Below are 18,342 nucleotides of genomic sequence, written 5' to 3'. Positions count from 1 at the left end.
CAGGGCCTGGTGTGTTGTACATGGCCACAGCTAGCAGCACAGGGCCTGGTGTGATGTGAGTGGCCTGAGCCAGAAGCCACAGGCACTGGTGTGGTGTAAGTGGCCTCAATAGCAACTAATGCCCTGGTGTGGTGTAGGTGGCCTCAGCCAGCAGCCACAGGCCCTGGTGTGGTGTAAGTGGCCTCAGCCAGTGCCACAGGCCATGGTGTGGTGTAAGGGGCCTCAATAGCAACTAATGCCCTGGTGTGGTGTAAGTGGCCTCAGCCAGCAGCCACAGGCACTGGTGTGGTGTAAGTGCCCTCAGCCAGCAGCCACAGGCCCTGGTGTGGTGTAAGTGGCCTCAGCCAGCAGCCACAGGCCCTGGTGTGGTGTAAGTGGCCTCAGCCAGCAGCACAGGCCCTGGTGTGGTGTAAGTGGCCTGAGCAAGAGCCACAGGCCCTGGTGTGGTGTAAGTAGCCTCAGCCAGAAGCCACAGGCACTGGTGTGGTGTAAGTGCCCTCAGCCAGCAGCCACAGGCCCTGGTGTGGTGTAAGTGACCTCAGCCAGCAGCCACAGGCCCTGGTGTGGTGTAAGTGGCCTCAGCCAGCAGCCACAGGCCCTGGTGTGGTGTAAGTGGCCTCAGCCAGTGCCACAGGCCCTGGTGTGGTGTAAGTGGCCTGAGCAAGAGTCACAGACCCTGGTGTGGTGTAATTGGCCTCAATAGCAACTAATGCCCTGGTGTGGTGTAGGTGGCCTCAGCCAGCAGCCACAGGCCCTGGTGCGGTGTAAGTGGCCTCAGCCAGTGCCACAGGCCCTGGTGTGGTGTAAGTGGCCTGAGCAAGAGCCACAGACCCTGGTGTGGTGTAATTGGCCTCAATAGCAACTAATGCCCTGGTGTGGTGTAAGTGGCCTCAGCCAGCAGCCACAGGCCCTGGTGTGGTGTAAGTGGCCTCAGCCAGCAGCCACAGGCCCTGATGTGGTGTAAGTGGCCCCAGCCGGTCACTCAGGCCCTGGTGTGGTGTAGGTGGCATCAGCTAGCAGCACAAGACATTGTAAAACAGCCAAAAGCAATGTCGTTAATGTGCCATCATTAATGGGCAGCTGCTTTTGGTCTTTTAATACACCCCTTCTCTGGATCAAAAGCGGTTCAATGACATGAAAATGAAAGGCTTACAGCACCAGGTATTCCCAGGTAGTCTCCCATCCAAGTACAAACCAAGCCCAGCCCTGCTTAGCTTCCGAGATCAGACGAGGTCGGGCGTGCTCAGGGTGGTATGGCCGTAAGCTGCTGGCCCCAGCACAATGTCTCAATTTATGGATTCAACTGATTAGGTGGCAAGTACCTGAAGTTACGAAGACAATCCTTTAACCATACCTGCATGTTTGCATAATACCCTAACCCAAAGGCTCAGTTTAGCATTTATCTAACAGCACAGGCCATGGATTGTTGAAGATGGCCTCAGGAACCAGCACAGGGCCTGGTGTGTTGTACATGGCCACAGCTAGCAGCACAGGGCCTGGTTTGGTGAAGATGGCCTCGGCCAGAAGCGCAGGGCCTGGTGTGATGTGAGTGGCCTGAGCAAGAGCCACAGGCCCTGGTGTGGTGTAAGTGGCCTCAGCCAGAAGCCACAGGCACTGGTGTGGTGTAAGTGGCCTCAGCCAGCAGCCACAGGCCCTGGTGTGGTGTAAGTGGCCTCAGCCAGCAGCCACAGGCCCTGGTGTGGTGTAAGTGGCCTCAGCCAGAGCCACAGGCCCTGGTGTAGTGTAAGTGGCCTCAGCCAGTGCCACAGGCCCTGGTGTGGTGTAAGTGGCCTGAGCAAGAGCCACAGACCCTGGTGTGGTGTAATTGGCCTCAATAGCAACTAATGCCCTGGTGTGGTGTAGGTGGCCTCAGCCAGCAGCCACAGGCCCTGGTGTGGTGTAAGGGGCCTCAATAGCAACTAATGCCCTGGTGTGGTGTAAGTGGCCTCAGCCAGTTCCACAGGCCCTGGTGTGGTGTAAGGGGCCTCAATAGCAACTAATGCCCTGGTGTGGTGTAAGTGGCCTCAGCCAGCAGCCACAGGCACTGGTGTGGTGTAAGTGGCCTCAGCCAGCAGCCACAGGCCCTGGTGTGGTGTAAGTGGCCTCAGCCAGCAGCCACAGGCCCTGGTGTGGTGTAAGTGGCCTGAGCCAGCAGCCACAGGCCCTGGTGTGGTGTAAGTGGCCTCAGCCAGAAGCCACAGGCACTGGTGTGGTGTAAGTGCCCTCAGCCAGCAGCCACAGGCCCTGGTGTGGTGTAAGTGACCTCAGCCAGCAGCCACAGGCCCTGTTGTGGTGTAAGTGGCCTCAGCCAGCAGCCACAGGCACTGGTGTGGTGTAAGTGGCCTCAGCCAGCAGCCACAGGCCCTGGTGTGGTGTAAGTGGCCTCAGCCAGCAGCCACAGGCCCTGGTGTGGTGTAAGTGGCCTGAGCAAGAGTCACAGACCCTGGTGTGGTGTAATTGGCCTCAATAGCAACTAATGCCCTGGTGTGGTGTAGGTGGCCTCAGCCAGCAGCCACAGGCCCTGGTGTGGTGTAAGTGGCCTCAGCCAGTGCCACAGGCCCTGGTGTGGTGTAAGTGGCCTCAATAGCAACTAATGCCCTGGTGTGGTGTAAGTGGCCTCAGCCAGCAGCCACAGGCACTGGTGTGGTGTAAGTGGCCTCAGCCAGCAGCCACAGGCCCTGGTGTGGTGTAAGTGGCCTCAGCCAGAGCCACAGGCCCTGGTGTGGTGTAAGTGGCCTCAGCCAGTGCCACAGGCCCTGGTGTGGTGTAAGTGGCCTGAGCAAGAGCCACAGACCCTGGTGTGGTGTAAGTGGCCTCAATAGCAACTAATTCCCTGGTGTGGTGTAGGTGGCCTCAGCCAGCAGCCACAGGCCCTGGTGTGGTGTAAGTGGCCTCAATAGCAACTAATTCCCTGGTGTGGTGTAAGTGGCCTGAGCAAGAGCCACAGGCACTGGTGTGGTGTAAGTGGCCTCAGCCAGCAGCCACAGGCCCTGTGTGGTGTACGTGGCCTCAGCCAGCAGCCACAGGCCCTGATGTGGTGTAAGTGGCCCCAGCCGGTCACTCAGGCCCTGGTGTGGTGTAGGTGGCATCAGCTAGCAGCACAAGACATTGGAAAACAGCCAAAAGCAATGTCGTTAATGTGCCCTCATTAATGGGCAGCTGCTTTTGGTCTTTTAATACACCCCTTCTCTGGATCAAAAGCGGTTCAAAGACATGAAAATGAAAGGCTTACAGCACCAGGTATTCCAAGGAAGTCTCCCATCCAAGTACTAACCAAGCACAGCCCTGCTTAGCTTCCGAGATCAGACGTGGTCGGGCATGCTCAGGGTGGTATGGCCGTAAGCTGCTGGCCACAGCACAATGTCTCAATTTATGGATTCAAGTGATTAGGTGGCAAGTACCTGGAGTTACGAAGACAATCCTATAACCATACCTGCATGTTTGCATAATACCCTAACCCAAAGGCTCAGTTTAGCATTTATCCAACAGCACAGGCCCTGGATTGTTGAAGATGGCCTCAGGAACCAGAACAGGGCCTGGTGTGTTGTACATGGTCACAGCTAGCAGCACAGGGCCTGGTTTGGTGAAGATGGCCTCGGCCAGAAGCACAGGGCCTGGTGTGATATGAGTGGCCTGAGCAAGAGCCACAGGCCCTGGTGTGGAGTAAGTGGCCTGAGCAAGAGCCACAGGCCCTGGTGTGGTGTAAGTGGCCTGAGCAAGAGCCACAGGCCCTGGTGTGGTGTAATTGGCCTCAATAGCAACTAAGGCCCTGGTGTGGTGTAAGTGGCCTCAGAAGCAAATAAGGCCGTGGTGTGGTGTAAGTGGCCTCAGCCAGAGCCACAGGCCCTGGTGTGGTGTAAGTGGCCTCAATAGCAACTAAGGCCCTGGTGTGGTGTAAGTGGCCTCATCCAGCAGCCACAGGCCTTGGTGTGGTGTAAGTCGCCTCATCCAGCAGCCACAGGCCCTGGTGTGGTGTAAGTGGCCTGAGCAAGAGCCACAGACCCTGGTGTGGTGTAATTGGCCTCAATAGCAACTAATGCCCTGGTGTGGTGTAGGTGGCCTCAGCCAGCAGCCACAGGCCCTGGTGTGGTGTAAGTGGCCTCAGCCAGCAACCATAGGGCCTGATGTGGTGTAAGTGGCCCCAGCCGGTCACTCAGGCCCTGGTGTGGTGTAAGTGGCCTGAGCAAGAGCAACAGGCCCTGGTGTGGTGTAATTGGCCTCAATAGCAACTAAGGCCCTGGTGTGGTGTAAGTGGCCTCAGAAGCAAATAAGGCCGTGGTGTGGTGTATGTGGCCTCAGCCAGCAGCCACAGGCCCTTGGTGTGGTGTAAGTGGCCTCAGCCAGCAGCCACAGGCCCTGGTGTGGTGTGGGTGGCCTCAGCCAGCAGCCACAGGCCCTTGGTGTGGTGTAAGTCGCCTCATCCAGCAGCCACCGGCCCTGATGTGGTGTAAGTGGCCTCAGCCAGAGCCACAGGCCCTGGTGTGGTGTAAGTGGCCTCAGCCAGAGCCACAGGGTCTGGTGTGATATGAGTGGCCTGAGCAAGAGCCACTGGCCCTGGTGTGGTGTAAGTGGCCTCAGCCAGCAGCCACAGGCCCTGGTGTGGTGTGGGTGGCCTCAGCCAGCAGCCACAGGCCCTTGGTGTGGTGTAAGTCGCCTCATCCAGCAGCCACAGGCCCTGATGTGGTGTAAGTGGCCTCAGCCAGCAGCCACAGGCCCTGGTGTGGTGTAAGTGGCCTCAATAGCAACTAATGCCCTGGTGTGGTGTAAGTGGCCTCAGCCAGCAGCCACAGGCCCTGGTGTGGTGTAAGTGGCCTCAGCCAGCAGCCACAGGCCCTGGTGTGGTGTAAGTGGCCTGAGCAAGAGCCACAGGCCCTGGTGTGGTGTAAGTGGCCTCAGCCAGAAGCCACAGGCACTGGTGTGGTGTAAGGGGCCTCAATAGCAACTAATGCCCTGGTGTGGTGTAAGTGACCTCAGCCAGCAGCCACAGGCCCTGGTGTGGTGTAAGTGGCCTCAGCCAGCAGCCACAGGCCCTGGTGTGGTGTAAGTGGCCTCAGCCAGTGCCACAGACCCTGGTGTGGTGTAATTGGCCTCAATAGCAACTAATGCCCTGGTGTGGTGTAAGTGGCCTCAGCCAGCAGCCACAGGCCCTGGTGTGGTGTAAGTGGCCTCAGCCAGCAGCCACAGGCCCTGATGTGGTGTAAGTGGCCCCAGCCGGTCACTCAGGCCCTGGTGTGGTGTAGGTGGCATCAGCTAGCAGCACAAGACATTGGAAAACAGCCAAAAGCAATGTCGTTAATGTGCCCTCATTAATGGGCAGCTGCTTTTGGTCTTTTAATACACCCCTTCTCTGGATCAAAAGCGGTTCAATGACATGAAAATGAAAGGCTTACAGCACCAGGTATTCCCAGGTAGTCTCCCATCCAAGTACTAACCAAGCCCAGCCCTGCTTAGCTTCCGAGATCAGACGAGGTCGGGCGTGCTCAGGGTGGTATGGCCGTAAGCTGCTGGCCCCAGCACAATGTCTCAATTTATGGATTCAACTGATTAGGTGGCAAGTACCTGAAGTTACGAAGACAATCCTTTAACCATACCTGCATGTTTGCATAATACCCTAACCCAAAGGCTCAGTTTAGCATTTATCTAACAGCACAGGCCCTGGATTGTTGAAGATGGCCTCAGGAACCAGCACAGGGCCTGGTGTGTTGTACATGGCCACAGCTAGCAGCACAGGGCCTGGTGTGATGTGAGTGGCCTGAGCCAGAAGCCACAGGCACTGGTGTGGTGTAAGTGGCCTCAGCCAGCAGCCACAGGCCCTGGTGTGGTGTAAGTGGCCTCAGCCAGCAGCCACAGGCCCTGGTGTGGTGTAAGTGGCCTCAGCCAGCAGCCACAGGCCCTGGTGTGGTGTAAGTGGCCTCAGCCAGCAGCCACAGGCCCTGGTGTGGTGTAAGTGGCCTCAGCCAGCAGCCACAGGCCCTGGTGTGGTGTAAGTGGCCTCAGCCAGAGCCACAGGCCCTGGTGTAGTGTAAGTGGCCTCAGCCAGTGCCACAGGCCCTGGTGTGGTGTAAGTGGCCTGAGCAAGAGCCACAGACCCTGGTGTGGTGTAATTGGCCTCAATAGCAACTAATGCCCTGGTGTGGTGTAGGTGGCCTCAGCCAGCAGCCACAGGCCCTGGTGTGGTGTAAGTGGCCTCAGCCAGTGCCACAGGCCCTGGTGTGGTGTAAGGGGCCTCAATAGCAACTAATGCCCTGGTGTGGTGTAAGTGGCCTCAGCCAGCAGCCACAGGCACTGGTGTGGTGTAAGTGCCCTCAGCCAGCAGCCACAGGCCCTGGTGTGGTGTAAGTGGCCTCAGCCAGCAGCCACAGGCCCTGGTGTGGTGTAAGTGGCCTCAGCCAGCAGCACAGGCCCTGGTGTGGTGTAAGTGGCCTGAGCAAGAGCCACAGGCCCTGGTGTGGTGTAAGTGGCCTCAGCCAGAAGCCACAGGCACTGGTGTGGTGTAAGTGCCCTCAGCCAGCAGCCACAGGCCCTGGTGTGGTGTAAGTGACCTCAGCCAGCAGCCACAGGCCCTGGTGTGGTGTAAGTGGCCTCAGCCAGCAGCCACAGGCCCTGGTGTGGTGTAAGTGGCCTCAGCCAGTGCCACAGGCCCTGGTGTGGTGTAAGTGGCCTGAGCAAGAGTCACAGACCCTGGTGTGGTGTAATTGGCCTCAATAGCAACTAATGCCCTGGTGTGGTGTAGGTGGCCTCAGCCAGCAGCCACAGGCCCTGGTGCGGTGTAAGTGGCCTCAGCCAGTGCCACAGGCCCTGGTGTGGTGTAAGTGGCCTGAGCAAGAGCCACAGACCCTGGTGTGGTGTAATTGGCCTCAATAGCAACTAATGCCCTGGTGTGGTGTAAGTGGCCTCAGCCAGCAGCCACAGGCCCTGGTGTGGTGTAAGTGGCCTCAGCCAGCAGCCACAGGCCCTGATGTGGTGTAAGTGGCCCCAGCCGGTCACTCAGGCCCTGGTGTGGTGTAGGTGGCATCAGCTAGCAGCACAAGACATTGTAAAACAGCCAAAAGCAATGTCGTTAATGTGCCATCATTAATGGGCAGCTGCTTTTGGTCTTTTAATACACCCCTTCTCTGGATCAAAAGCGGTTCAATGACATGAAAATGAAAGGCTTACAGCACCAGGTATTCCCAGGTAGTCTCCCATCCAAGTACAAACCAAGCCCAGCCCTGCTTAGCTTCCGAGATCAGACGAGGTCGGGCGTGCTCAGGGTGGTATGGCCGTAAGCTGCTGGCCCCAGCACAATGTCTCAATTTATGGATTCAACTGATTAGGTGGCAAGTACCTGAAGTTACGAAGACAATCCTTTAACCATACCTGCATGTTTGCATAATACCCTAACCCAAAGGCTCAGTTTAGCATTTATCTAACAGCACAGGCCATGGATTGTTGAAGATGGCCTCAGGAACCAGCACAGGGCCTGGTGTGTTGTACATGGCCACAGCTAGCAGCACAGGGCCTGGTTTGGTGAAGATGGCCTCGGCCAGAAGCGCAGGGCCTGGTGTGATGTGAGTGGCCTGAGCAAGAGCCACAGGCCCTGGTGTGGTGTAAGTGGCCTCAGCCAGAAGCCACAGGCACTGGTGTGGTGTAAGTGGCCTCAGCCAGCAGCCACAGGCCCTGGTGTGGTGTAAGTGGCCTCAGCCAGCAGCCACAGGCCCTGGTGTGGTGTAAGTGGCCTCAGCCAGCAGCCACAGGCCCTGGTGTGGTGTAAGTGGCCTCAGCCAGAGCCACAGGCCCTGGTGTGGTGTAAGTGGCCTCAGCCAGTGCCACAGGCCCTGGTGTGGTGTAAGTGGCCTGAGCAAGAGCTACAGACCCTGGTGTGGTGTAATTGGCCTCAATAGCAACTAAGGCCCTGGTGTGGTGTAGGTGGCCTCAGCCAGCAGCCACAGGCCCTGGTGTGGTGTAAGTGGCCTCAGCCAGCAGCCACAGGCCCTGGTGTGGTGTAAGTGGCTTGAGCAAGAGCCACAGACCCTGGTGTGGTGTAATTGGCCTCAATAGCAACTAAGGCCCTGGTGTGGTGTAGGTGGCCTCAGCCAGCAGCCACAGGCCCTGGTGTGGTGTAAGTGGCCTCAGCCAGCAGCCACAGGCCCTGGTGTGGTGTAAGTGGCCTCAGCCAGCAGCCACAGGCCCTGATGTGGTGTAAGTGGCCCCAGCCGGTCACTCAGGCCCTGGTGTGGTGTAGGTGGCATCAGCTAGCAGCACAAGACATTGGAAAACAGCCAAAAGCAATGTCGTTAATGTGCCCTCATTAATGGGCAGCTGCTTTTGGTCTTTTAATACACCCCTTCTCTGGATCAAAAGCGGTTCAGTGACATGAAAATGAAATGCTTACAGCACCAGGTATTCCCAGGCGGTCTCCCATCCAAGTACTAACCAAGCCCAGCCCTGCTTAGCTTCCGAGATCAGACGAGGTCGGGCGTGCTCAGGGTGGTATGGCCGTAAGCTGCTGGCCCCAGCACAATGTCTCAATTTATGGATTCAACTGATTAGGTGGCAAGTACCTGAAGTTACGAAGACAATCCTTTAACCATACCTGCATTTTTGCATAATACCCTAACCCAAAGGCTCAGTTTAGCATTTATCTAACAGCACAGGCCCTGGATTGTTGAAGATGGCCTCAGGAACCAGCACAGGGCCTGGTGTGTTGTACATGGCCACAGCAAGCAGCACAGGGCCAGGTTTGGTGAAGATGGCCTCGGCCAGAAGCACAGGGTCTGGTGTGATATGAGTGGCCTGAGCAAGAGCCACAGGCCCTGGTGTGGTGTAAGTGGCCTCAGCCAGAAGCCACAGGCCCTGGTGTGGTGTAGGTGGCCTCAGCCAGCAGCCACAGGCCCTTGTGTGGTGTAAGTGGCCTCAGCCAGCAGCCACAGGCCCTGGTGTGGTGTAAGTGGCCTCAGCCAGCAGCCACAGGCCCTGGTGTGGTGTAATTGGCCTCAATAGCAACTAAGGCCCTGGTGTGGTGTAAGTGGCCTGAGCAAGAGTCACAGACCCTGGTGTGGTGTAATTGGCCTCAATAGCAACTAAGGCCCTGGTGTTGTGTATGTGGCCTCAGCCAGCAGCCACAGGCCCTGGTGTGGTGTAAGTGGCCTCAGCCAGAGCCACAGGCCCTGATGTGGTGTAAGTGGCCCCAGCCGGTCACTCAGGCCCTGGTGTGGTGTAGGTGGCATCAGCTAGCAGCACAAGACATTGGAAAACAGCCAAAAGCAATGTCGTTAATGTGCCCTCATTAATGGGCAGCTGCTTTTGGTCTTTTAATACACCCCTTCTCTGGATCAAAAGTGGTTCAATGACATGAAAATGAAAGGCTTACAGCACCAGGTATTCCCAGGCAGTCTCCCATCCAAGTACTAACCAAGCCCAGCCCTGCTTAGCTTCCGAGATCAGACGAGGTCGGGCGTGCTCAGGGTGGTATGGCCGTAAGCTGCTGGCCCCAGCACAATGTCTCAATTTATGGATTCAACTGATTAGGTGGCAAGTACCTGAAGTTACGAAGACAATCCTTTAACCATACCTGCATGTTTGCATAATACCCTAACCCAAAGGCTCAGTTTAGCATTTATCTAACAGCACAGGCCCTGGATTGTTGAAGATGGCCTCAGGAACCAGCACAGGGCCTGGTGTGTTGTACATGGCCACAGCTAGCAGCACAGGGCCTGGTGTGATGTGAGTGGCCTGAGCCAGAAGCCACAGGCACTGGTGTGGTGTAAGTGGCCTCAGCCAGCAGCCACAGGCCCTGGTGTGGTGTAAGTGGCCTCAGCCAGCAGCCACAGGCCCTGGTGTGGTGTAAGTGGCCTCAGCCAGCAGCCACAGGCCCTGGTGTGGTGTAAGTGGCCTCAGCCAGCAACCACAGGCCCTGGTGTGGTGTAAGTGGCCTCAGCCAGCAGCCACAGGCCCTGGTGTGGTGTAAGTGGCCTCAGCCAGAGCCACAGGCCCTGGTGTAGTGTAAGTGGCCTCAGCCAGTGCCACAGGCCCTGGTGTGGTGTAAGTGGCCTGAGCAAGAGCCACAGACCCTGGTGTGGTGTAATTGGCCTCAATAGCAACTAATGCCCTGGTGTGGTGTAGGTGGCCTCAGCCAGCAGCCACAGGCCCTGGTGTGGTGTAAGTGGCCTCAGCCAGTGCCACAGGCCCTGGTGTGGTGTAAGGGGCCTCAATAGCAACTAATGCCCTGGTGTGGTGTAAGTGGCCTCAGCCAGCAGCCACAGGCACTGGTGTGGTGTAAGTGCCCTCAGCCAGCAGCCACAGGCCCTGGTGTGGTGTAAGTGGCCTCAGCCAGCAGCCACAGGCCCTGGTGTGGTGTAAGTGGCCTCAGCCAGCAGCACAGGCCCTGGTGTGGTGTAAGTGGCCTGAGCAAGAGCCACAGGCCCTGGTGTGGTGTAAGTGGCCTCAGCCAGAAGCCACAGGCACTGGTGTGGTGTAAGTGCCCTCAGCCAGCAGCCACAGGCCCTGGTGTGGTGTAAGTGACCTCAGCCAGCAGCCACAGGCCCTGGTGTGGTGTAAGTGGCCTCAGCCAGCAGCCACAGGCCCTGGTGTGGTGTAAGTGGCCTCAGCCAGTGCCACAGGCCCTGGTGTGGTGTAAGTGGCCTGAGCAAGAGTCACAGACCCTGGTGTGGTGTAATTGGCCTCAATAGCAACTAATGCCCTGGTGTGGTGTAGGTGGCCTCAGCCAGCAGCCACAGGCCCTGGTGCGGTGTAAGTGGCCTCAATAGCAACTAAGGCCCTGGTGTGGTGTAGGTGGCCTCAGCCAGCAGCCACAGGCCCTGGTGTGGTGTAAGTGGCCTCAGCCAGCAGCCACAGGCCCTGGTGTGGTGTAAGTGGCCTCAGCCAGCAGCCACAGGCCCTGGTGTGGTGTAATTGGCCTCAATAGCAACTAAGGCCCTGGTGTGGTGTAGGTGGCCTCAGCCAGCAGCCACAGGCCCTGGTGTGGTGTAAGTGGCCTCAGCCAGCAGCCACAGGCCCTGGTGTGGTGTAAGTGGCCTCAGCCAGCAGCCACAGGCCCTGATGTGGTGTAAGTGGCCCCAGCCGGTCACTCAGGCCCTGGTGTGGTGTAGGTGGCATCAGCTAGCAGCACAAGACATTGGAAAACAGCCAAAAGCAATGTCGTTAATGTGCCCTCATTAATGGGCAGCTGCTTTTGGTCTTTTAATACACCCCTTCTCTGGATCAAAAGCGGTTCAGTGACATGAAAATGAAATGCTTACAGCACCAGGTATTCCCAGGCGGTCTCCCATCCAAGTACTAACCAAGCCCAGCCCTGCTTAGCTTCCGAGATCAGACGAGGTCGGGCGTGCTCAGGGTGGTATGGCCGTAAGCTGCTGGCCCCAGCACAATGTCTCAATTTATGGATTCAACTGATTAGGTGGCAAGTACCTGAAGTTACGAAGACAATCCTTTAACCATACCTGCATTTTTGCATAATACCCTAACCCAAAGGCTCAGTTTAGCATTTATCTAACAGCACAGGCCCTGGATTGTTGAAGATGGCCTCAGGAACCAGCACAGGGCCTGGTGTGTTGTACATGGCCACAGCAAGCAGCACAGGGCCAGGTTTGGTGAAGATGGCCTCGGCCAGAAGCACAGGGTCTGGTGTGATATGAGTGGCCTGAGCAAGAGCCACAGGCCCTGGTGTGGTGTAAGTGGCCTCAGCCAGAAGCCACAGGCCCTGGTGTGGTGTAGGTGGCCTCAGCCAGCAGCCACAGGCCCTTGTGTGGTGTAAGTGGCCTCAGCCAGCAGCCACAGGCCCTGGTGTGGTGTAAGTGGCCTCAGCCAGCAGCCACAGGCCCTGGTGTGGTGTAATTGGCCTCAATAGCAACTAAGGCCCTGGTGTGGTGTAAGTGGCCTGAGCAAGAGTCACAGACCCTGGTGTGGTGTAATTGGCCTCAATAGCAACTAAGGCCCTGGTGTTGTGTATGTGGCCTCAGCCAGCAGCCACAGGCCCTGGTGTGGTGTAAGTGGCCTCAGCCAGAGCCACAGGCCCTGATGTGGTGTAAGTGGCCCCAGCCGGTCACTCAGGCCCTGGTGTGGTGTAGGTGGCATCAGCTAGCAGCACAAGACATTGGAAAACAGCCAAAAGCAATGTCGTTAATGTGCCCTCATTAATGGGCAGCTGCTTTTGGTCTTTTAATACACCCCTTCTCTGGATCAAAAGTGGTTCAATGACATGAAAATGAAAGGCTTACAGCACCAGGTATTCCCAGGCAGTCTCCCATCCAAGTACTAACCAAGCCCAGCCCTGCTTAGCTTCCGAGATCAGACGAGGTCGGGCGTGCTCAGGGTGGTATGGCCGTAAGCTGCTGGCCCCAGCACAATGTCTCAATTTATGGATTCAACTGATTAGGTGGCAAGTACCTGAAGTTACGAAGACAATCCTTTAACCATACCTGCATGTTTGCATAATACCCTAACCCAAAGGCTCAGTTTAGCATTTATCTAACAGCACAGGCCCTGGATTGTTGAAGATGGCCTCAGGAACCAGCACAGGGCCTGGTGTGTTGTACATGGCCACAGCTAGCAGCACAGGGCCTGGTGTGATGTGAGTGGCCTGAGCCAGAAGCCACAGGCACTGGTGTGGTGTAAGTGGCCTCAGCCAGCAGCCACAGGCCCTGGTGTGGTGTAAGTGGCCTCAGCCAGCAGCCACAGGCCCTGGTGTGGTGTAAGTGGCCTCAGCCAGCAGCCACAGGCCCTGGTGTGGTGTAAGTGGCCTCAGCCAGCAACCACAGGCCCTGGTGTGGTGTAAGTGGCCTCAGCCAGCAGCCACAGGCCCTGGTGTGGTGTAAGTGGCCTCAGCCAGAGCCACAGGCCCTGGTGTAGTGTAAGTGGCCTCAGCCAGTGCCACAGGCCCTGGTGTGGTGTAATTGGCCTCAATAGCAACTAATGCCCTGGTGTGGTGTAGGTGGCCTCAGCCAGCAGCCACAGGCCCTGGTGTGGTGTAAGTGGCCTCAGCCAGTGCCACAGGCCCTGGTGTGGTGTAAGGGGCCTCAATAGCAACTAATGCCCTGGTGTGGTGTAAGTGGCCTCAGCCAGCAGCCACAGGCACTGGTGTGGTGTAAGTGCCCTCAGCCAGCAGCCACAGGCCCTGGTGTGGTGTAAGTGGCCTCAGCCAGCAGCCACAGGCCCTGGTGTGGTGTAAGTGGCCTCAGCAAGCAGCACAGGCCCTGGTGTGGTGTAAGTGGCCTGAGCAAGAGCCACAGGCCCTGGTGTGGTGTAAGTGGCCTCAGCCAGAAGCCACAGGCACTGGTGTGGTGTAAGTGCCCTCAGCCAGCAGCCACAGGCCCTGGTGTGGTGTAAGTGACCTCAGCCAGCAGCCACAGGCCCTGGTGTGGTGTAAGTGGCCTCAGCCAGCAGCCACAGGCCCTGGTGTGGTGTAAGTGGCCTCAGCCAGTGCCACAGGCCCTGGTGTGGTGTAAGTGGCCTGAGCAAGAGTCACAGACCCTGGTGTGGTGTAATTGGCCTCAATAGCAACTAATGCCCTGGTGTGGTGTAGGTGGCCTCAGCCAGCAGCCACAGGCCCTGGTGCGGTGTAAGTGGCCTCAGCCAGTGCCACAGGCCCTGGTGTGGTGTAAGTGGCCTGAGCAAGAGCCACAGACCCTGGTGTGGTGTAATTGGCCTCAATAGCAACTAATGCCCTGGTGTGGTGTAAGTGGCCTCAGCCAGCAGCCACAGGCCCTGGTGTGGTGTAAGTGGCCTCAGCCAGCAGCCACAGGCCCTGATGTGGTGTAAGTGGCCCCAGCCGGTCACTCAGGCCCTGGTGTGGTGTAGGTGGCATCAGCTAGCAGCACAAGACATTGTAAAACAGCCAAAAGCAATGTCGTTAATGTGCCATCATTAATGGGCAGCTGCTTTTGGTCTTTTAATACACCCCTTCTCTGGATCAAAAGCGGTTCAATGACATGAAAATGAAAGGCTTACAGCACCAGGTATTCCCAGGTAGTCTCCCATCCAAGTACAAACCAAGCCCAGCCCTGCTTAGCTTCCGAGATCAGACGAGGTCGGGCGTGCTCAGGGTGGTATGGCCGTAAGCTGCTGGCCCCAGCACAATGTCTCAATTTATGGATTCAACTGATTAGGTGGCAAGTACCTGAAGTTACGAAGACAATCCTTTAACCATACCTGCATGTTTGCATAATACCCTAACCCAAAGGCTCAGTTTAGCATTTATCTAACAGCACAGGCCATGGATTGTTGAAGATGGCCTCAGGAACCAGCACAGGGCCTGGTGTGTTGTACATGGCCACAGCTAGCAGCACAGGGCCTGGTTTGGTGAAGATGGCCTCGGCCAGAAGCGCAGGGCCTGGTGTGATGTGAGTGGCCTGAGCAAGAGCCACAGGCCCTGGTGTGGTGTAAGTGGCCTCAGCCAGAAGCCACAGGCCCTGGTGTGGTGTAAGTGGCCTCAGCCAGCAGCCACAGGCCCTGGTGTGGTGTAAGTGGCCTCAGCCAGCAGCCACAGGCCCTGGTGTGGTGTAAGTGGCCTCAGCCAGCAGCCACAGGCCCTGGTGTGGTGTAAGTGGCCTCAGCCAGAGCCACAGGCCCTGGTGTGGTGTAAGTGGCCTCAGCCAGTGCCACAGGCCCTGGTGTGGTGTAAGTGGCCTGAGCAAGAGCCAAAGACCCTGGTGTGGTGTAATTGGCCTCAATAGCAACTAATGCCCTGGTGTGGTGTAGGTGGCCTCAGCCAGCAGCCACAGGCCCTGGTGTGGTGTAAGTGGCCTCAATAGCAACTAATGCCCTGGTGTGGTGTAAGTGGCCTCAGCCAGCAGCCACAGGCCCTGGTGTGGTGTAAGTGGCTTGAGCAAGAGCCACAGACCCTGGTGTGGTGTAATTGGCCTCAATAGCAACTAAGGCCCTGGTGTGGTGTAGGTGGCCTCAGCCAGCAGCCACAGGCCCTGGTGTGGTGTAAGTGGCCTCAGCCAGCAGCCACAGGCCCTGGTGTGGTGTAAGTGGCCTCAGCCAGCAGCCACAGGCCCTGATGTGGTGTAAGTGGCCCCAGCCGGTCACTCAGGCCCTGGTGTGGTGTAGGTGGCATCAGCTAGCAGCACAAGACATTGGAAAACAGCCAAAAGCAATGTCGTTAATGTGCCCTCATTAATGGGCAGCTGCTTTTGGTCTTTTAATACACCCCTTCTCTGGATCAAAAGCGGTTCAGTGACATGAAAATGAAATGCTTACAGCACCAGGTATTCCCAGGCGGTCTCCCATCCAAGTACTAACCAAGCCCAGCCCTGCTTAGCTTCCGAGATCAGACGAGGTCGGGCGTGCTCAGGGTGGTATGGCCGTAAGCTGCTGGCCCCAGCACAATGTCTCAATTTATGGATTCAACTGATTAGGTGGCAAGTACCTGAAGTTACGAAGACAATCCTTTAACCATACCTGCATTTTTGCATAATACCCTAACCCAAAGGCTCAGTTTAGCATTTATCTAACAGCACAGGCCCTGGATTGTTGAAGATGGCCTCAGGAACCAGCACAGGGCCTGGTGTGTTGTACATGGCCACAGCAAGCAGCACAGGGCCAGGTTTGGTGAAGATGGCCTCGGCCAGAAGCACAGGGTCTGGTGTGATATGAGTGGCCTGAGCAAGAGCCACAGGCCCTGGTGTGGTGTAAGTGGCCTCAGCCAGAAGCCACAGGCCCTGGTGTGGTGTAGGTGGCCTCAGCCAGCAGCCACAGGCCCTTGTGTGGTGTAAGTGGCCTCAGCCAGCAGCCACAGGCCCTGGTGTGGTGTAAGTGGCCTCAGCCAGCAGCCACAGGCCCTGGTGTGGTGTAATTGGCCTCAATAGCAACTAAGGCCCTGGTGTGGTGTAAGTGGCCTGAGCAAGAGTCACAGACCCTGGTGTGGTGTAATTGGCCTCAATAGCAACTAAGGCCCTGGTGTTGTGTATGTGGCCTCAGCCAGCAGCCACAGGCCCTGGTGTGGTGTAAGTGGCCTCAGCCAGAGCCACAGGCCCTGATGTGGTGTAAGTGGCCCCAGCCGGTCACTCAGGCCCTGGTGTGGTGTAGGTGGCATCAGCTAGCAGCACAAGACATTGGAAAACAGCCAAAAGCAATGTCGTTAATGTGCCCTCATTAATGGGCAGCTGCTTTTGGTCTTTTAATACACCCCTTCTCTGGATCAAAAGTGGTTCAATGACATGAAAATGAAAGGCTTACAGCACCAGGTATTCCCAGGCAGTCTCCCATCCAAGTACTAACCAAGCCCAGCCCTGCTTAGCTTCCGAGATCAGACGAGGTCGGGCGTGCTCAGGGTGGTATGGCCGTAAGCTGCTGGCCCCAGCACAATGTCTCAATTTATGGATTCAACTGATTAGGTGGCAAGTACCTGAAGTTACGAAGACAATCCTTTAACCATACCTGCATGTTTGCATAATACCCTAACCCAAAGGCTCAGTTTAGCATTTATCTAACAGCACAGGCCCTGGATTGTTGAAGATGGCCTCAGGAACCAGCACAGGGCCTGGTGTGTTGTACATGGCCACAGCTAGCAGCACAGGGCCTGGTGTGATGTGAGTGGCCTGAGCCAGAAGCCACAGGCACTGGTGTGGTGTAAGTGGCCTCAGCCAGCAGCCACAGGCCCTGGTGTGGTGTAAGTGGCCTCAGCCAGCAGCCACAGGCCCTGGTGTGGTGTAAGTGGCCTCAGCCAGCAGCCACAGGCCCTGGTGTGGTGTAAGTGGCCTCAGCCAGCAACCACAGGCCCTGGTGTGGTGTAAGTGGCCTCAGCCAGCAGCCACAGGCCCTGGTGTGGTGTAAGTGGCCTCAGCCAGAGCCACAGGCCCTGGTGTAGTGTAAGTGGCCTCAGCCAGTGCCACAGGCCCTGGTGTGGTGTAAGTGGCCTGAGCAAGAGCCACAGACCCTGGTGTGGTGTAATTGGCCTCAATAGCAACTAATGCCCTGGTGTGGTGTAGGTGGCCTCAGCCAGCAGCCACAGGCCCTGGTGTGGTGTAAGTGGCCTCAGCCAGTGCCACAGGCCCTGGTGTGGTGTAAGGGGCCTCAATAGCAACTAATGCCCTGGTGTGGTGTAAGTGGCCTCAGCCAGCAGCCACAGGCACTGGTGTGGTGTAAGTGCCCTCAGCCAGCAGCCACAGGCCCTGGTGTGGTGTAAGTGGCCTCAGCCAGCAGCCACAGGCCCTGGTGTGGTGTAAGTGGCCTCAGCCAGCAGCACAGGCCCTGGTGTGGTGTAAGTGGCCTGAGCAAGAGCCACAGGCCCTGGTGTGGTGTAAGTGGCCTCAGCCAGAAGCCACAGGCACTGGTGTGGTGTAAGTGCCCTCAGCCAGCAGCCACAGGCCCTGGTGTGGTGTAAGTGACCTCAGCCAGCAGCCACAGGCCCTGGTGTGGTGTAAGTGGCCTCAGCCAGCAGCCACAGGCCCTGGTGTGGTGTAAGTGGCCTCAGCCAGTGCCACAGGCCCTGGTGTGGTGTAAGTGGCCTGAGCAAGAGTCACAGACCCTGGTGTGGTGTAATTGGCCTCAATAGCAACTAATGCCCTGGTGTGGTGTAGGTGGCCTCAGCCAGCAGCCACAGGCCCTGGTGCGGTGTAAGTGGCCTCAATAGCAACTAAGGCCCTGGTGTGGTGTAGGTGGCCTCAGCCAGCAGCCACAGGCCCTGGTGTGGTGTAAGTGGCCTCAGCCAGCAGCCACAGGCCCTGGTGTGGTGTAAGTGGCCTCAGCCAGCAGCCACAGGCCCTGGTGTGGTGTAATTGGCCTCAATAGCAACTAAGGCCCTGGTGTGGTGTAGGTGGCCTCAGCCAGCAGCCACAGGCCCTGGTGTGGTGTAAGTGGCCTCAGCCAGCAGCCACAGGCCCTGGTGTGGTGTAAGTGGCCTCAGCCAGCAGCCACAGGCCCTGATGTGGTGTAAGTGGCCCCAGCCGGTCACTCAGGCCCTGGTGTGGTGTAGGTGGCATCAGCTAGCAGCACAAGACATTGGAAAACAGCCAAAAGCAATGTCGTTAATGTGCCCTCATTAATGGGCAGCTGCTTTTGGTCTTTTAATACACCCCTTCTCTGGATCAAAAGCGGTTCAGTGACATGAAAATGAAATGCTTACAGCACCAGGTATTCCCAGGCGGTCTCCCATCCAAGTACTAACCAAGCCCAGCCCTGCTTAGCTTCCGAGATCAGACGAGGTCGGGCGTGCTCAGGGTGGTATGGCCGTAAGCTGCTGGCCCCAGCACAATGTCTCAATTTATGGATTCAACTGATTAGGTGGCAAGTACCTGAAGTTACGAAGACAATCCTTTAACCATACCTGCATTTTTGCATAATACCCTAACCCAAAGGCTCAGTTTAGCATTTATCTAACAGCACAGGCCCTGGATTGTT

At 57.2% G+C, this 18,342-nt stretch overlaps 11 non-coding genes and 1 pseudogene across 11 annotated transcripts; all 12 read right to left on the bottom strand.

Moving 5' to 3' along the window:
- Nucleotides 1-1,146: 1,146 nt before the first annotated feature.
- On the bottom strand, nucleotides 1,147-1,265 carry LOC143417929 (5S ribosomal RNA). The gene has a single exon (XR_013098077.1). It is a non-coding gene; the product is annotated as a 5S ribosomal RNA (ribosomal RNA).
- Nucleotides 1,266-3,225: 1,960 nt separating this feature from the next.
- Nucleotides 3,226-3,344, bottom strand: LOC143417544 (5S ribosomal RNA; annotated as a pseudogene).
- Nucleotides 3,345-5,383: 2,039 nt separating this feature from the next.
- Nucleotides 5,384-5,502, bottom strand: LOC143418001 (5S ribosomal RNA). Its single transcript, XR_013098149.1, has one exon. It is a non-coding gene; the product is annotated as a 5S ribosomal RNA (ribosomal RNA).
- Nucleotides 5,503-7,151: 1,649 nt separating this feature from the next.
- On the bottom strand, nucleotides 7,152-7,270 carry LOC143417928 (5S ribosomal RNA). Its single transcript, XR_013098076.1, has one exon. It is a non-coding gene; the product is annotated as a 5S ribosomal RNA (ribosomal RNA).
- Nucleotides 7,271-8,367: 1,097 nt separating this feature from the next.
- On the bottom strand, nucleotides 8,368-8,486 carry LOC143417670 (5S ribosomal RNA). The gene has a single exon (XR_013097817.1). It is a non-coding gene; the product is annotated as a 5S ribosomal RNA (ribosomal RNA).
- An 859-nt stretch (nucleotides 8,487-9,345) lies between these two features.
- Nucleotides 9,346-9,464, bottom strand: LOC143417648 (5S ribosomal RNA). Its single transcript, XR_013097794.1, has one exon. It is a non-coding gene; the product is annotated as a 5S ribosomal RNA (ribosomal RNA).
- Nucleotides 9,465-11,233: 1,769 nt separating this feature from the next.
- LOC143417659 (5S ribosomal RNA) lies at nucleotides 11,234-11,352 on the bottom strand. Its single transcript, XR_013097805.1, has one exon. It is a non-coding gene; the product is annotated as a 5S ribosomal RNA (ribosomal RNA).
- Nucleotides 11,353-12,211: 859 nt separating this feature from the next.
- On the bottom strand, nucleotides 12,212-12,330 carry LOC143417647 (5S ribosomal RNA). The gene has a single exon (XR_013097793.1). It is a non-coding gene; the product is annotated as a 5S ribosomal RNA (ribosomal RNA).
- Nucleotides 12,331-13,940: 1,610 nt separating this feature from the next.
- LOC143417927 (5S ribosomal RNA) lies at nucleotides 13,941-14,059 on the bottom strand. The gene has a single exon (XR_013098075.1). It is a non-coding gene; the product is annotated as a 5S ribosomal RNA (ribosomal RNA).
- Nucleotides 14,060-15,194: 1,135 nt separating this feature from the next.
- Nucleotides 15,195-15,313, bottom strand: LOC143417652 (5S ribosomal RNA). The gene has a single exon (XR_013097798.1). It is a non-coding gene; the product is annotated as a 5S ribosomal RNA (ribosomal RNA).
- An 859-nt stretch (nucleotides 15,314-16,172) lies between these two features.
- On the bottom strand, nucleotides 16,173-16,291 carry LOC143417646 (5S ribosomal RNA). The gene has a single exon (XR_013097792.1). It is a non-coding gene; the product is annotated as a 5S ribosomal RNA (ribosomal RNA).
- Nucleotides 16,292-18,060: 1,769 nt separating this feature from the next.
- On the bottom strand, nucleotides 18,061-18,179 carry LOC143417641 (5S ribosomal RNA). The gene has a single exon (XR_013097787.1). It is a non-coding gene; the product is annotated as a 5S ribosomal RNA (ribosomal RNA).
- Nucleotides 18,180-18,342: the final 163 nt, after the last annotated feature.

The sequence above is a fragment of the Maylandia zebra genome, linkage group LG3 (assembly GCF_041146795.1).
Source record: "Maylandia zebra isolate NMK-2024a linkage group LG3, Mzebra_GT3a, whole genome shotgun sequence".
Lineage (NCBI taxonomy): Eukaryota > Metazoa > Chordata > Actinopteri > Cichliformes > Cichlidae > Maylandia > Maylandia zebra.
This window is presented reverse-complemented; position numbering and strand designations above follow the sequence as displayed.